Here is a 16,477-nt window from a genome sequence, read left to right as displayed (position 1 = left end):
TCTTCCTAGATTACCACACTTGTGATATGGAGGATGTTACCATATATATTTTGTTTAAATGTTTAGTAAAGTTTTTAGTATTTGCTTCCTTCACAAGGAAATGAGACATACTATGATAGAGCAAAGCAGAATCTAATTCTCCTCTTCAAAGTATGCCTAGGGCTTGGCATTAAAAAAAAAGAAATACTTGTCATGAAATGGATAATTGCCTAGTAGTGATTGGAGGCAGGAGTGGGCACTGCATTGTCCCCTTCTGTGGTTCATTTTAATAGTTCAGCAAAGAAACACTTTTGCTCCAGGCATTGTCCTGCGGGTGTGACTTGAACACATGGTGCATCCATATCTTTCATTGCCACATCTGTAAATGGTGTTATAACATTGTTCCCCACAAACTGTTTTACATTTCAGCCCCTTGATCACGTTTTCTTTTCTTACCTTAACTGGACACTTTCTCATCAGTTCAATCAAAGCTTATTCCATCGACAGTGTAACTGGCTACACTCATTGTATTCTAATTACTATAATTCCAGGTGCAAACATTTCAGGTTTGCCTTGACTCTATTGCTCAAATACCTCTAGTGTCTCTTCTTTCCAATTAATTACATGTACTGCTGTACTGTGCCTGGTTACTGTGAACTACTAGGTGTGCCTCTGCCCACCTCTTCCACCCCTTGCTGGGCAGTCTTCTCTTTCTAGCTGGTCACCCATAGTTTTTCTAATTCTCACTCCTGACATCGTGCAATTCATAAATATTTCAATCGTATAGCATTCATCAAAGTCATCTAGGAACCATATTTAACTGTTTGAGATCACCAAGACAGCACGCGAAACTAGTAAAAGACCATTTAACTCTCTAATAAAGATGTGAAGAGGTTGGTAATATAGAGAAGAACTGGTGCATTCCCAAGATCACGAGAAAATAATATTTCTGTGTCTCTGGATATATATAGGTACCTGCTAGAACTGTGAAGTTCCAGTAATTATATTTCACCCTTGATCTTAGGGACCTGACTGAACTTGAGAATCAAGTTGGCCTGATTAACAGGAAGAAAATGTGTAAGTCTTTTCTAATGTACAGCTTAAGAGGCCTCCTAGGGAAGCAATGAACCATAGAAGGTCATGAAGTAGAAATCTCACAATTCTACTCTCAGTTATTCTAAGTATAGGTTCACATTTGTCTCCTTTGCCACAGCATAAAAATCATTGGAGATTTTTAAAAATTACAGTATATTTTTTCAAGTCTTTGCAATTCCTATACTATACAAAGGTTGGGTGGAATTAAAATGGTCAATCTTTTAGCCATAGGCAGCTGGTAGAAAAGTAATGTTCCTAATGCATTTGCTAATAAGTATAAAATACATATGGAGTCTTAAAATGATTTTATTTCCATTCATGTCCAAGTAAAAGTCATCTTAAAACCCACCTAGGATTACAGTTACCTGTGTCTAAAGTTCCGAGCTCTCCAGTGCCTCCCATAATATTGGAAGATCTAACATGCTGTGGTGAACTAGAAGATGCTGAACCACCTTCCCCCTCTTTCCTTGTGTATTTCTCTCTGCTCTTCAACTTCTTGTGTCAATGATACTGACCTCCAAGGCAGCACCAGTTCTCCACTGGGGTGAATATTCTGACACTTGATAAACTAACATGGTTAATTCCTTTGTTTTTGTTCTAAACTCTGTTTTTCTGACTCTCCCATGTAAAAACACTCACTCAAAGACACACACACACACACACACACACACACACACACACACACACACGCTGCCATATATTTACAACGTATCACATACTTGATCACACAACTTATCCTGAGGTCTGAAAATTCCAAACACACCATGAGTGCATGCCAAAAAATAATAATCTATTAACAAATTAGGAAAAGAAAAGATTTCCAGATAGTGAGCCTTCTCTGGCTATGGTGTAATTTTCACAAACTGCAGTCAAAGGTGGCCCCCAGTTACCCTCACTCACCCATTGCTGTGGTCTGAACTTCCTTTCATCAGAATGGGGGAAAAGACCCTAAAAGTCCATGTGAAGGCACATTCCACACAAGCCAAGCTCTCAGGAGGTGGGTGAACTAGGCTCTCTGCACATATGTAACAGCTACTCAGCTTGGTCTTCCTGTGGGGTTCCTAACAGCGAGAATGGGCTGTCTGTGACTGTTACCTGCCTTTGGATCCCTTTCCCCTCACTGGGCTGCCTTGTCTATCTTCAGTAGGGGAGATGTTCTTAGTCTTCAGTGCAACTTGAAATGCCTAGGCAGGTTGATATCCATTGGAGACCTCCCCTTTTCTGAGAAAGGCAGGGGAGGGGTGAGGGAGGGACTAGGAGGAAAGGAGGGAGGGGAACCTGTGATAGGGATGTAAAGCAAACAAGTAACTGAAACAATAGTTTCTTAGAAAAAAATAGTTCAAAATGTTCACATGGACTACATCGAGGTTTTCACACTAGCTTGGGCTTCAGCACACCTTGTCTGAGGAAGGGTGGGAATGAGGGAGTGGGAGAAGGGAGGGAAGAAGGGGGAGGAGAGAAAGACAAAAAGAGGAAATGAAAGGAAAATTTCTGCCGATATCATATTTGCTGTTAGTCTAAACAGCTGTGCATACTTTAGAATGGATATATGAACCTACTTATAATTACGATACTTAATCTCAGCAGGTCTCACTTTGTGTTGTGCCAGAGGGAAAGGCAGAGTGAACCCTCTCATACTTCCCCAGCAGCATCTTGGGCATTAACATCTTGGGCACTAACATCATGGGGTTTTCTCTCCAAGGAATCATTCTGTCCAAATTTCATTCCCATAAGAATCAATTTATTTATTTTCTTTTTGTTCTAGTCATTCTGTTGATGTTAAAAATAATAAAATTTTGGTAAAACCCTTTGCCAACTGGAAGGGAGAAAAGTGTGGTAATAGTGTCAAAGATTGGGCAGCACCTCAGCAGTCACTGAGAAACCCATCATTTATTAAGTGCAAAAGGCCAGGAAACTTAGAGCAATATACTGCAAGTTGAAAGGATGAGCTTTATGCTGAGTTCTACAGACCCTGTGGATCATTTATGATCAAACATGGAGATGGAGCCAGGCACAGTGGCACACACCTTTGATCCCATCTCTTGGGAGGCAGAGGTTGGAGAATCTCTGTGAGTTCAAGGCCTTCCTCATCTACAAAGTGAGTCCAGGACAGTTAGGGCCGAGAAACCCTGTCTCTAAAAACCAAAGAAGACAAAACCACATGGAGACTGAGCGATGTGGGTGAGAGTTTGGCTAACGTAACCTTGGGGACTGCTGTCTTTATACACGCAGGGCAGAAGTGGCAAGTGGGCCTATTGAAATACTGCAAACCATCTAATTCAATTGTGACATTGTGATTAATATTATTTCTGAGTGCAATATTGAGTAATGCTATATTTTATATCCACTTACCAAACTGCTGCTGCTGCTGGTGGTGGTCAATCTGGTTGTTACCCAAACAGGTGCTAGTGAGTTTAGGGGTCCAGAAGGAGATAAGCTCTGAGGGGAGGAGCAAGGGCATCGGGACCAGACCCGCTGGATCCCTTTTCTACAGTGTGCTGTGATGTGCTTCCTGCCCCATCCCCACCCCATTGCTTGCATACTGGCCTGGGGTTATCAGTGAAGGGTTTGGATGTAACCCTGCACCACCCCCAGGCCCACATTCACTGTGCTATTTCCACACTGCCCTGTCACAGCCGGGCTGCGGGGAGCCTCATTACATCTCGGTCTGCTAAGTGTACGACGTGCAGTTTCAGCACTGTGATAGCATTGCCAAGATACCAAGGATGGAGCCACCATGTGTACCTTGAATGGAGAAGGAAGGACCAGAGCATTGGGAGGAGCTGAAACTCAAGGTTGAGAACACTGCACAAAGAGCATGAGCAGGCCTTCAGACCCTGATCTGCTACTCCAACCAGAGTGAAGGCGGTGAGTGAGGTCTGGGTTGGACTCCTCTATGTCCCTACTGCCAAGCCAGATTAGCCCTGTGTCCCAGGTTTGAAGTTTGGAGTTGGGCTTCAGAGAACTCAGTAACCCTTAACTGGTTTCACTCTCAGTTTAGGCCAAATTCCTAAGTGTGGGCAGATTGCGATGGGGTGGCCCAGGCTGACAGCTTGGTTGTGGCTAGGTTCTCACATCCTGGCAGTGGATGGTTGCCTGCGAGGTGGGGCCAGACATGAGACTTCTTGGAGCACACTATCAGGAAGCATATGATGGCTTGGATTACAACACCCAGAATGAGGACCTGAGCTCCTGGACTGCAGCAGACATGGTGGCTCAGATCACAAAGAGCAAGTTATGTCAGAAGGTAGAGCAGAATACTTCAGAACCTATGTGGAGGGAGAGTGCCTGGAGCTGCTCCACAGATTCCTGCAGAATGGAAAGGAGACTCTGCAGGGAGCAGGTATGGGGAACAACTAGGAACCATTTTTAGTAAGCAAAGATATTCTCTCAACCATACAAGTGAGGTCCTTGTTGTCTGTGGAGGGAGGAAATACTGGATCAGCTGGAATACTGCATAAAGAAGAGAAAGAGCGCTACTGGTTTTCCTTTGATTTTGAAATTTTTTATTTATTTATGTTTTTGGATATTTTATGTATTTAAATTTCAAATGTTATCCTCCTATTCCTCCCCCATCCCCTATCCACTCCCTGTCCACCTGCTTGTTCCCACTCCCACCTACCCACTCCTGGGTCCTATAAGAATGCAAGTTGAGCAGGCCATAGGGTGCAAGCCAAGAAGCAGCACTCCTGTATGCCCTGTAGATCAGCAGTTTGAGTTTCTGTCCTGATTGCCTTCAATGATGAACAGTGCTGGAAGGGTAAGCCAAATAAACCCTGTCTTCCCCAACTTGCTTTTGGTCATGGTGTTTCTTTATAGCAATAGAAACCCTAAGACAGCATCAAGTAGGAGTCTTCAGATTTCCCATCTCTAGTCCTGATTGGGTTGAGCTGAGAGACTCAGCATCAGTGGAGTGTGTCCTCCAAAGACATTGGGGGTGAGCAGAGAACCAGGCTTAAGGGAGGCCATGGTTCACAATGAGTTGCAGACTGGATGGAAGGGTTTTCTCTTTCCATCTGGGACAGATTTAACTATTCTTCAAGGAGGGTCAGTCCTGGGGATAGACACTCTCTCATGTTGGATCAGGAAAGCCAGTAGCACTCTTTCTCCTCCTTATGCAGTATTCTAGCTGATCCAGTATTTCCTCCCCCCGCAGACAATAAGCCTCACTTGTATGGTTGAGGGGACATCTTGGCTCATGTAAAGACCTTTAGTTACATTTTGAAGAGGTGTTTACTTAAGGTGTATAAAGTATCACGGAGGCCACCTTATCCCATAAAATAGCATATAAGTTTGCATCCACAAGATCTCGGATACACTAATGAAAGTCATATTGATGTAGCATTGTGAGCAACATAAACTAAGAAGCAGAATCACAAACAAATGCTCACCTTGCCTGAGTCTATCTATCTATTGTGCATGGGGCCATGGAAAAGAAAAGCTGTAATCAGAGTGGAAGGTCCCTGCTGAGACAGATTCCAGAAGGCTTTATTACACTTCTTTTGTATCTCATGTGTTTTGCATTCTTCCCTGAGTCTGCAGTCCTAGTTTTAGTAGCTTCTTTGGGCTAGGATTAAGACTTTTCAGAGACCTTCATTGCTCTGCTGCCTTTCTGGCCTCTTGCCCACTGTTTTTTTCCACAGGAGAAAGATGAGCAGTTTATACTCAGACTGTCAGTGAGTATGGTGGGATATGGTCCCTGATACGTGATAGAGTAGACAGGAGTGCATGGGGCAACACTGTCAGCTCATTTTGTGGAGTTTGATAAAGTCTCATTTGTTCTGTTTCAGGGAAGAACAGTGATTATGGTTCTGATGCTTCTCTGACCATTTAGAAAGATAAGACCTTGCAGGGCCGAACCTGTAGAATGTGATAGAACAGAGGATAGCCTCCTGTGTTATGGGGACTCTAAACATTGGGACATTTTGAGTTTAGTTCTTAGAGTATCACCATTTCCAGAGAATAGGCTGAATATCTTGTTTTCTTCCCTGGTATGAAAGCACTGCTTTGTGAAGGACTAGAAGGCAAATAGGACCTGTCTCACAGGCAGCCAGAAGGAGTGTCTCAAGGGCAACCCCCACAGTGACACAGTTCCTCTGGCAAGTTCACACCTCCTCCAACTAGGCCACACCTATTCTAACCAGGCCACACCTCCTAGTAGGGCCACTGCCTGAGCCAAGCATATTGAAACTACCACAGAGATTCTCACAGAAAACAACTGAACCTAGAACAAAATCAACCAGTCACAGGGATCCTGGCTCCAATGGATACACCTACATCCCAGCTCCTGTGTCTATGGTCCAGGGAACATCTCAGAAGGAGGTAAGAAGATTGTAAGAGCCAGGCTATCAGGTGGTCTGTTCTGAAAAAGTGTCTGCTAGAAATGGCTCCATAAAAAGACAGGAACATTGGCAATATCTACATGCAAGGGTGAAACTTGTGTGGGCTCCCACCCCTACACAAAGAACTATGGACAGCTGATAACTTCTGGAGGAAGAAGAATTCGACTCTCCAGGAATAAATCCACACTGGTTTTCCAATGCAGGGTGGCCAGCCCTGAAACTATATATAATAAAGAACAGAATGGACTCAGCAGATTATATATATGTGTGTGTATAGTCATGCATACATATTTGCACATAAATACACATGTATGTATGTAACAATAACATTCAAAGAAAAAATGGTTAGCAAGTTGATCTATATCTTGAAATCTGACACCCCCTATGATACCCACTCCTGATGGGACCTCAATGATGCCTGGGATTGGTGCTCACAGTCTGGCTGTACAGCATCGTGGTAGATGGACTAGTGGTTCTGATGGTCCAGCTGATGTTCCGTGGCCCCAACCTAATTGATTACTTTTTTTTTTTTGAGCTAGGGACCAAACCCAGGGCCTTGTGCTTGCTAGGCAAGTGCTCTACCACTGAGCTAAATCCCCAACCCCCTAATTGATTACTTTTACTATGATTTCTTACCCTTGATGGTCCTGGCTTGCTCAGATACTGGATCCAGATGACTACTTTTCTTCTTTTTAATCTTCTTGACTGTCACCTTCGGACTGGTTTGATGTCCTATGCTCAGATTGTGGTGACTTTGCTGATTGTTCTATCTGGGAGCAGAAGGACCAAGGACCTTCAGCACATGCTCCTCTCACCTGGCTATGGAACACTCATGGTCTTGTACACTGCGCCATCTGCTGTCCATTTCCAGCTCCTCTCCAAGGTCATTGCCCTGCTCTACACAGTAGTCACCTCCATCTTCAACCCTGTCATCTATGCCTTGAGGAACCAGAAGGTGCAGTAGGCGATAAGAATGCTTCTCTACTCCAAACCAAATGAAATGCAACCCAAGAAGGAAGGCAGTGAAGTTTTTCTATTGGACTGTCAGTGTCTTGATTGAAAAGTCTCACACAATGGGCTGGAGATGAAGTAACTGCGTTCTTTCTCAGAATTTCACTTTAGGTCTTAATTGCTATGCCCAGGGGAAGACGATAATTAAACAATTTTCTCAAGTTAGTTTAAAAGAATATGAAAATTACCGTGAGCTGTTTACTGCATACAACATAAACAGATTGATCATCACACAGTGAAAAATACATGTACTGGATTGCCATACTGTATAGCCCACTGCTGTCTGTAACATTGCTGTGAATGATTAATTAAAAGAAAATTATAGAAATAAGACACCAATACAAACAGAACTCTAGAACAATGTTCACGTGTGTTATTGCAGTATGACATTGGAAGGGCTCTTTCCTATTGTGTATATTGGTTTGAGCATGCAAATTTTATGGTGGAACTTGCAATTTGATTTCCCACAAAATGAAATGTCATAAGTAATTTTATAAACATACACACAATAACAGCAATAATAAATTACTTTAAAGGGAATCCTGTAATATACTCTCCATTAGAAGATAGAATAGAATCATATTCTTTCTCATCATGTTCCTATTGTCCTGGGTTATTGTCAGACCAGCTTCTTGACTTCTTACTTGTGATTTGAGTTCTGTGAACACTAAAGATCCCTTTAACATGATTTGTCAGTGGTATCCAGGTTCAGCTGGAGGAAAGATATTAGAAAACGTCAGGAATACTTTAATTCACTACATCTCCAGAACAGGACATGCAGTAAAATCTATAAGGTTATCAGGGGGCTGTTTTTACTAAGCCACTGGTAAAAATTTTTAAAATTATCCCATGATTGTAGTGATTGCTGTAGATATTCACGCGTCAGGAATGTGAGTCTAAGAAGACAAATTAAAGAATATCAAACCCAACACAGTATTCTTTCCAATAGATCACTGTATTTAGTACTTGTTTTGTTGCTGTTGCAAACCACCTGACAAGCAATTTAAGAATGAAAGTTTCATTTTATTCATGGTTTGAAGAATACAATACATCAGGACGAGAAAAGCAAGGCAGGAGGGTGGGGTGGAAGCTAACATTGTATCTGTGGTCAACAATCAAAAGCAGATGCATAATGATGGTAAGCTAGGTTTTTCCTTTTTCCACTCAACAGTCTAGGATAATTCTATGGAATAGAAGGTGCCAGGCACATTCAAATGGATCTATCCTTTTTGGTGAAATCCCTCTAGAGAGACCTTCACAGAAATGCCCAAAGTGTGTTTAGGGTGCTTCCAGATCCAGTCAAGTCAACACTAAAGATTAGTCACAAGAATCACATAATTCTGGTCCTTGCTCACTACAGTGTAAATTGCATGGGATTCCTCCTTCTGTGCTCCATGTGATGTCTACATTCCTGAGAATGGTTTGGAGCAGCTAAAAGATGCCCAATAGTTTTTGAATGATACATAAATGAATTAGTATTTAAAATAATGTTTTATTACTTGATTTTCGGTATAGAGAGCTCATAGGAAAACTTGTAGTCATTTTTCGCCTTTGACATTTTAGTTCATGGTAACTGCACTCAGGTAGTTTAGCAAACACTTCGACTTGCTGAGTTATAGCTTTTTTTTTTAGTTTCTTTTTTATTATTATTATTTTTTTATTAACTTGAGTATTTCTTTTTTTTTTTTATTAACTTGAGTATTTCTTATATACATTTCGAGTGTTATTCCCTTTCCCGGTTTCCGGGCAAACATCCCCCTCCCCCCTCCCCTTCCTTATGGGTGTCCCCCTCCCAACCCTCCCCCCATTGCCGCCCTCCCCCCATAGTCTAGTTCACTGGGGGTTCAGTCTTAGCAGGACCCAGGGCTTCCCCTTCCACTGGTGCTCTTACTAGGATATTCATTGCTACCTATGGGGTCAGAGTCCAGGGTCAGTCCATGTATAGTATTTAGGTAGTGGCTTGAGTTATAGCTTTTTAACCCGTTTCTTTAACACTAGTTCTACTAGATTTGAACAATAATAAAAGCTGTTTCTATGAGAACAAATTTTGCTTATGCTAGTAGTACTTTCATACACATATTTTAAAGTTACAAGACATTTGTTAAAATATATAATAATATACTAATTGCTTAACATTAATTGCAATGTACAAATTTATCTATTGTTACTTGCTTTGATGTTTCATGGATTGTCTGCTATCCCAATATAGTTCTTAACCTCCACCTATGCAAATAATAATCAATGATTAAATATATGTGCTATTCTATTTTGAGAATAATAGTTCATTAAAAATGCTACTTGTAGGATGTAAGGCTTACAGGAGTTAATTCAATAATTCCTTAGACATCTGAAAACAGATCATTTCCTGTTTCTATAACTCTGATATCAATGACACAATTAATGACATGTCAAAGTTTCAATGACATACTTTACTTAGTAAATGAAAAATGATGATGTGTTTATAGTAAGGTGGTATCTCACATTAAATTTGAAAAGACAAAAAAAAATCATGTAATTCTCCCCTGAGCCTGGTGTTAACTGACTCACTTTGCATGTATAGTAGTGATGTGTGGGTGTTATATTTCCTGAGTGATCCTTACTCCCGAGACTTCTCCATGTTCAGGATCTTTCTCAAGGAACTCTTTTTTTTTTTTTGTTCTTTTTTTTTTTCGGAGCTGGGGACCGAACCCAGGGCCTTGCGCTTCCTAGGTAAGCGCTCTACCACTGAGCTAAATCCCCAGCCCCTCTCAAGGAACTCTTAACATCCTTATTTCTCAGACTATAAATGAAGGGGTTCAGAGTGGGAGTTACCAAGGTATACATGACAGCAGCTACCACCTCCCCAGAGGAACTTGAACTAGATGAGGGCTTCAGGTAGGCGGCAAAGATTGTGCTGTAGAAAAGGAGGACTACAGAGAGGTGGGAACTGCATGTAGCCAGGGCTTTCCTTTTCCCCTGTGCTGATGGAACTCTAGCTACAGCATAAAAAATATAACCATAAGAACTTACAATGCAGAGAACTGCACTGATTCCTAAAACTCCAACCAGAGCTGTCAACAGGACCTCATTAAGGTGAGTGTCTGAACAGGAAAGTGTTAAGAGAGGCCCAAGTTCACAGAAAAATTGAGGAATCCCTTGATTGGTATGAAAAATTAACTGAGAGAGCATCAAGGTTTGGGTCAGAGACACACAATGAGCTACTCCCCATGACCCACTGACCAGAACCTCACATCTACAAGGAGTCATGAGAAGTGGGTAGAGCAGTGGGTGGCAGATAGCAGCATAGCGGTCAATAGCCATGACTGCCAGAAGCAGGTTATCCATATCTGCAAAAACACCAAAGAAATACAACTGAGTCAGGCATCCAGAGAATGAGATTGACCCATCTCTAGTCCACAGAGTCTCTAGCATTTTAGGGGCTGTGGTGGTGATGAAGCAAAGATCCACGAGTGAGAGCTGACTGAGGAAGAAATACATGGGGGTGTGGAGGTGGACATCAGCACCAATAGCTAACAGAAGGAGCAGGTTCCCTAAAAGGCCCAACAAGTAGAGAGCAAGGAAGATGCAAAGGAAGAGTTGCCATTTCTCTGTATCACTGGATAATCCCAAGAGGGTAAAGCCAGGAGCCTGAGTGCAGTTCATCTTGAGTCTTTTCAATAAAGAAGAAATGGTATGAAGAAAATTCTCTCACTGCAGGCAAGACTTGGCCTCAACCCAGACTTGGTCCCTTGCCAATGGGTCTTCCTCACAGCATCGACTGAGCAATGGAATCTAGAATAGCAAAAGGAGGGACAGGATTTGGAGTTCATTAAAACTAGCTCCCTGGAAAATATCATCCTGAGTGAGCTAACCCAATCACAGAAAGACATACATGGTATGCACTCACTGATAAGTGGCTATTAGCCCAAATGCTTGAATTACCCTAGATGCCTAGAACAAATGAAACTCAAGACGGATGATCAAAATGTGAATGCTTCACTCCTTCTCTAAAAGGGGAACAAGAATACCCTTGGCAGGGAAGAGAGAGGCAAAGATTAAAACAGAGACTGAAGGAACACCCATTCAGAGCCTGCCCCACATGTGGCCCATACATATACAGCCACCCAATTAGACAAGATGGATGAAGCAAAGAAGTGCAGACCGACAGGAGCCGGATGTAGATCGCTCCTGAGAGACACAGCCAGAATACAGCAAATACAGAGGCGAATGCCAGCAGCAAACCACTGAACTGAGAATAGGTCCCCCGTTGAAGGAATCAGAGAAAGAACTGGAAGAGCTTGAAGGGGCTCGAGACCCCATATGTACAACAATGCCAAGCAACCAGAGCTTCCAGGGACTAAGCCACTACCTAAAGACTATACATGGACTGACCCTGGACTCCAACCTCATAGGTAGCAATGAATATCCTAGTAAGAGCACCAGTGGAAGGGGAAGCCCTGGGTCCTGCTAAGACTGAACCCCCAGTGAACTAGACTGTTGGGGGGAGGGCGGCAATGGGGGGAGGGTTGGGAGGGGAACACCCATAAGGAAGGGGAGGGGGAGGGGGATGTTTGCCTGGAAACCAAAGAATTATTATTAAGTATCAAATAAATTAAAAAAAAATAAAAAAAATAGCTCCCTGGGAAGACATAGAGTCAATTCATTGAATGTCTTCCGAGAATTCTCTAGGTGAAAGCTATGCTATTTATCAGGTTTTTTTTTCCCCCACAGAATAGAATAGCCAGTTTCCTGTGAATCTTTTTTACTTCAATTCCTTTGAAGACAGACGCTGCATCTTAGTTAACTTAGTGCTTTCTTACAGTAGGATTTCAGTAAATGTTCCTGTTCATCCAGAGAGTCTCCACTCAGCTCTAGGAGACCAAGTAGAGTACTGCTGTTTCCTGGGTGACTTACTGTGACCGTTGTTGCCTCAATGAATGGGTTGTTCACAGTGCTGCCAAGGGAGTTCCTTCAAAAAACATGTTACTCATTTGTTTAAAGGAAGTTACATGGACAAGCATAATTCTTATGAAATAGAATAAGTCCTTGTGTCTTCTAAGGCTTTTATTATTTTGATCTGAGAATGCCCCGTGCGGTCTATTGTGCCTCAGTGTGCACATTCAGTGAGTTATCAGCAAGACTCACATTTCTTAGAACTAATTTTGGGTCTTGTTCAGTTTCTGTTGCTAGCATAAGATTACAAGCTAAGTAATGAAAACAGGTTTATTTTGGATCAAAGATCAAATATAAGACAGATGAACTCCCCTTTCGATGGAGTCTGGGACAGGAGAGGCCAACATACAGGACGATATAGGAAGTGAGTAGTTGTTTAATCTGGTAACTCTTTTTTTTTTAGGTTTACAAAATACATTTACTAATCATTCAGTTGACCATCAGAACACAACATTAGCACAGTGTGTACAGGTCCAGGCTCCTCTAATCTGGCAAAGGAAGATATTCAAAAAGGTTATGCCAAAGTGAGGAGTGAAAGACTGTTAATACTGTGTGTTTGTATTTAACCCCATATATATATACATATATATATATTCACAAGTATTCTACTCTGTTTAACAATCTTAAGTATTCTGTGCACACTAATTTTGCATCAAATGATCATGTGAAGGTAAAAGCAAAGCGATGTTACACGCTTGCAGGTGCAAATAAAAAATTTCCGCCAAACAGACCCAAATACCGTTCTCTAACGTGAAAAATTGGGGCAGCCTCTTGCAAAGGCAATACCTTCTACATAAATGAAACAAACAGAGAAGAGCTGTTACATTCCTACGATCATGAGGGAATAATGTTTCTGTGTATCCGGGTATATACAGGCACCTGCTGGAACTGTGATGTTCCAGTAATTATGTTATTTCTTCCATTCTCTTAGGAACACGACTGAGTCCAAGAGTCAAATAGTCTAATCAGATTAACAAGAAGAAAATCTGTAACTATTTTCTAATGTATGGCAGAGGAGGCATCCTAGGGTAGCAATGAACCATTGAAAGTTGTGAAGTAGAAATTTTACCAATCCCACAGCCAGTATTTCTAAGTATAGATCCACATTTCTCTCTTTAGCCAGCGCATAAGATCATTGGAGAGTTTTTGAATTACAGGAAAAATTTTCAAGTCTTTGCAATTTCTATACTATACAAAGGTTGGGTGGAATTAAAATGCTCAATCTTTTTAGCCACTCATTGGTATCGTAGGGGACTGGTAGAAAAACAGTGTTCCTAATGCATTTGCTAATAAGTATAAAATGCATATGGAGTCTTAGAATGATTTTATTTCCATTCTTGTCCAAGTAAAAGTCATCTTCACGCCCACCGAGGATTACAGTTAACTGTGTCTAAAGCTCTGAGCTCTTCAGTGCCTCCCATATTATGTGAAGATCTAACACGCTGTGGTGAACTAGAAGATGCTGAACCACCTTCCCCCTCTTTCCTTGTGCATTTCTCTCTGCTCTTCAACTTCTTGTCTCAACCATACTGACTTCCAAGGCAGCACCAGTTCTCCACTGGGGTGAATATTCTGACACTTGATAAACCAACATGGAAAATGCCTTTGTTTTTTTTTTTTGTTTTTTGTTTTGTCCTAAACTCTGTTTTTCTGACTCTCCCATGTAAAAACACTCACTCAAAGACACACACACACACACACACACACACACACACACACACACACTCACACACACACAATTATTGCCCTTCCCTGTTATCAAAGGACTGTATCTTAATTTGGTGTATGAAGTCTTACAACATATCTTCAACTTAAATGCAAGTTCTAGGAAGAAACAAAAATGCTTTCTAATTTTTTTAATACTGTAACCCCAGAATCCAAAAAATACCTATCACTTTTACCTGCCCTCTGTGCATTTACTGGTCTTGCCATCAGCTTAATAGAACCTATTCAGTGTTTGTTAACAAACTTCCTGAGGTCATATTTATCTTTTATTACAGTTTGCATCTCCATTTTATCCATAAGATTCCCCTGACTATGATGCTAAATTTAATGATCATCAGAAGACATAACAGACAATCACACCAGTTCAGCAAAGCAATAATTAACCCAATAATCTGGGGGAAGAAATGTTGCTATTAGTTATTTTCATCCTATCCTTGGGCCCACTATCCTCAGACACAAGTGATCTATGTCCTGGATTGAGTAAAAGACTTCAGCAACAGTGGAACAATGGTTTTGGCATTCTGTTTTTCCTGCAATGATGCATTCAGATTAGTTAGCATCAGAAGCACTGTGGAAATTTCATTACATTATCAGTTCGTCAAGCCAGACAGCAAGGAGATGCTTTCCATGAACACATGCGGAGCAGAAATGTTGGAAATGTAACTGTTGATGGTGGGGCATTTCAAGAATCGTACTAACAGGCATACATGGCCAAGGATTTGGGATTGTGTACAGGAAATGATGCAAGACGAATATCCTACTCTAGTTCACAGACTTTTTTCATTTTTCTGATAATAAAATCATCCTTATTCCTTTAAAAACACTCCCACAGAGTCAAGTGTTTGTTTAACATCAAATATAACCTAACTTGATACCAACCCTGGAACAAAACTTGCTTCTCTGATAGACAAGACTTTAACAGATAATTCAGAGAAGAGATAAATGCTCTAGTTCTTTGCTCTCTCTCTCATTCTTGCATAACACATGTACCCATATTTATCACCAGATCACTAAAGTCACACACACACACACACGCACGCGCACACACACACACGCACACACACATACACACACGCACACACACACACACTTCCATATATTTATCTTGAGATCTGAAAATTCCAAACACACCATGAGTGCATGCCACAAAATTAAAATCTATTAACAAATTAGGAAAAGAAAAGATTTCCAGATAGTGAGCCTTCTCTGGCTATGGTGTAATTTTCACAAACTGCAGTCAAAGGTGGCCCCCAGTTACCCTCACTCACCCATTGCTGTGGTCTGAACTTCCCTTCATCAGAGTAGGGGAAAAGACCCTAAAAGTCCATGTGAAGGCACTTTCCACATAAGCTAAGCTCTCAGGAGGTGGGTGAACTGGGCTCTCTGCACATATGTAACAGCTACTCAGCTTCGTCTTCCTGTGGGGTTCCTAACAGTGAGAATGGACTGTCTGTGACTCTGTTACCTGCCTTTGGATCCCTTTCCCCTCACTGGGCTGCCTTGTCTATCTTCAGTAGGGGAGATGTTCTTAGTCTTCAGTGCAACTTGAAATGCCTAGGCAGGTTGATATCCATTGGAGACCTCCCCTTTTCTGAGGGGAAAGGGAGGGGAGGGTAGAGGGAGGGACTAGGAGGAAAGGAGGGAGGGGACCTGTGATAGGGATGTAAAGCAAACAAGTAACTGAAACAATAGTTTCTTAGAAAAAAATAGTTCAAAATGTTCACATGGACTACATCGAGGTTTTCACACTAGCTTGGGCTTCAGCACACCTTGCCTGAGGAAGGGTGGGAATGAGGGAGTGGGAGAAGGGAGGGAAGAAGGGGGAGAAGAGAGAGACAAAAAGGGGAAATGAAAGGAAATTTTCTGCCGATATCATATTTGCTGTTAGTCTAAACAGCTGTGCATACTTTAGAATGGATATATAAACCTACTTATAATTACGATACTTAATCTCAGCAGGTCTCACTTTGTGTTGTGACACAGGGAAAGGCAGAGTGAACCCTCTCATACTTCCCCAGCAGCATCTTGGGCACTAACATCATGGGGTTTTCCCTCCAAGGAATCAATCTGTCCAAATTTCATTCCCATAAGAATCAATTTATTTATTTATTTTCTCTTTGTTCTAGTCATTCCATTGATGTTAAAAATAATAAAATTTTGGTAAAATCTTTTGCCACTTAGGAGGGAGAAAAGCGTGGTAATAGTGTCAAAGATGGGGCAGCACCCCAGCAGTCACTGAGAAACCTATCATTTACTAAGTGCAAAAGGCCAGGACACTTAGAGCAATATACTGCAAGTGGAAAGGACGAGCTTTACGCTGCGTTCTACAGACCCTGTGGATCATTTATGATCAAACATGGAGACAGAGCCAGGCGTGGTGGCACACACGTTTG

General features: G+C 41.7%; 3 pseudogenes; 2 read left to right on the top strand and 1 right to left on the bottom strand.

The window, feature by feature from the left end:
- On the top strand, positions 3,434 to 4,417 carry RT1-M3-2-ps (RT1 class I, locus M3, gene 2, pseudogene; annotated as a pseudogene).
- Positions 6,766 to 7,476, top strand: Or11b1-ps1 (olfactory receptor family 11 subfamily B member 1, pseudogene 1; annotated as a pseudogene).
- Or1o2d-ps1 (olfactory receptor family 1 subfamily O member 2D, pseudogene 1) lies at positions 10,173 to 11,069 on the bottom strand (annotated as a pseudogene).

The sequence above is a fragment of the Rattus norvegicus genome, chromosome 20, assembly GCF_036323735.1.
Source record: "Rattus norvegicus strain BN/NHsdMcwi chromosome 20, GRCr8, whole genome shotgun sequence".
NCBI lineage: Eukaryota > Metazoa > Chordata > Mammalia > Rodentia > Muridae > Rattus > Rattus norvegicus.
Note: the sequence above shows the minus strand (reverse complement) of the source record. Positions and strands in the feature narration are given on the sequence as shown.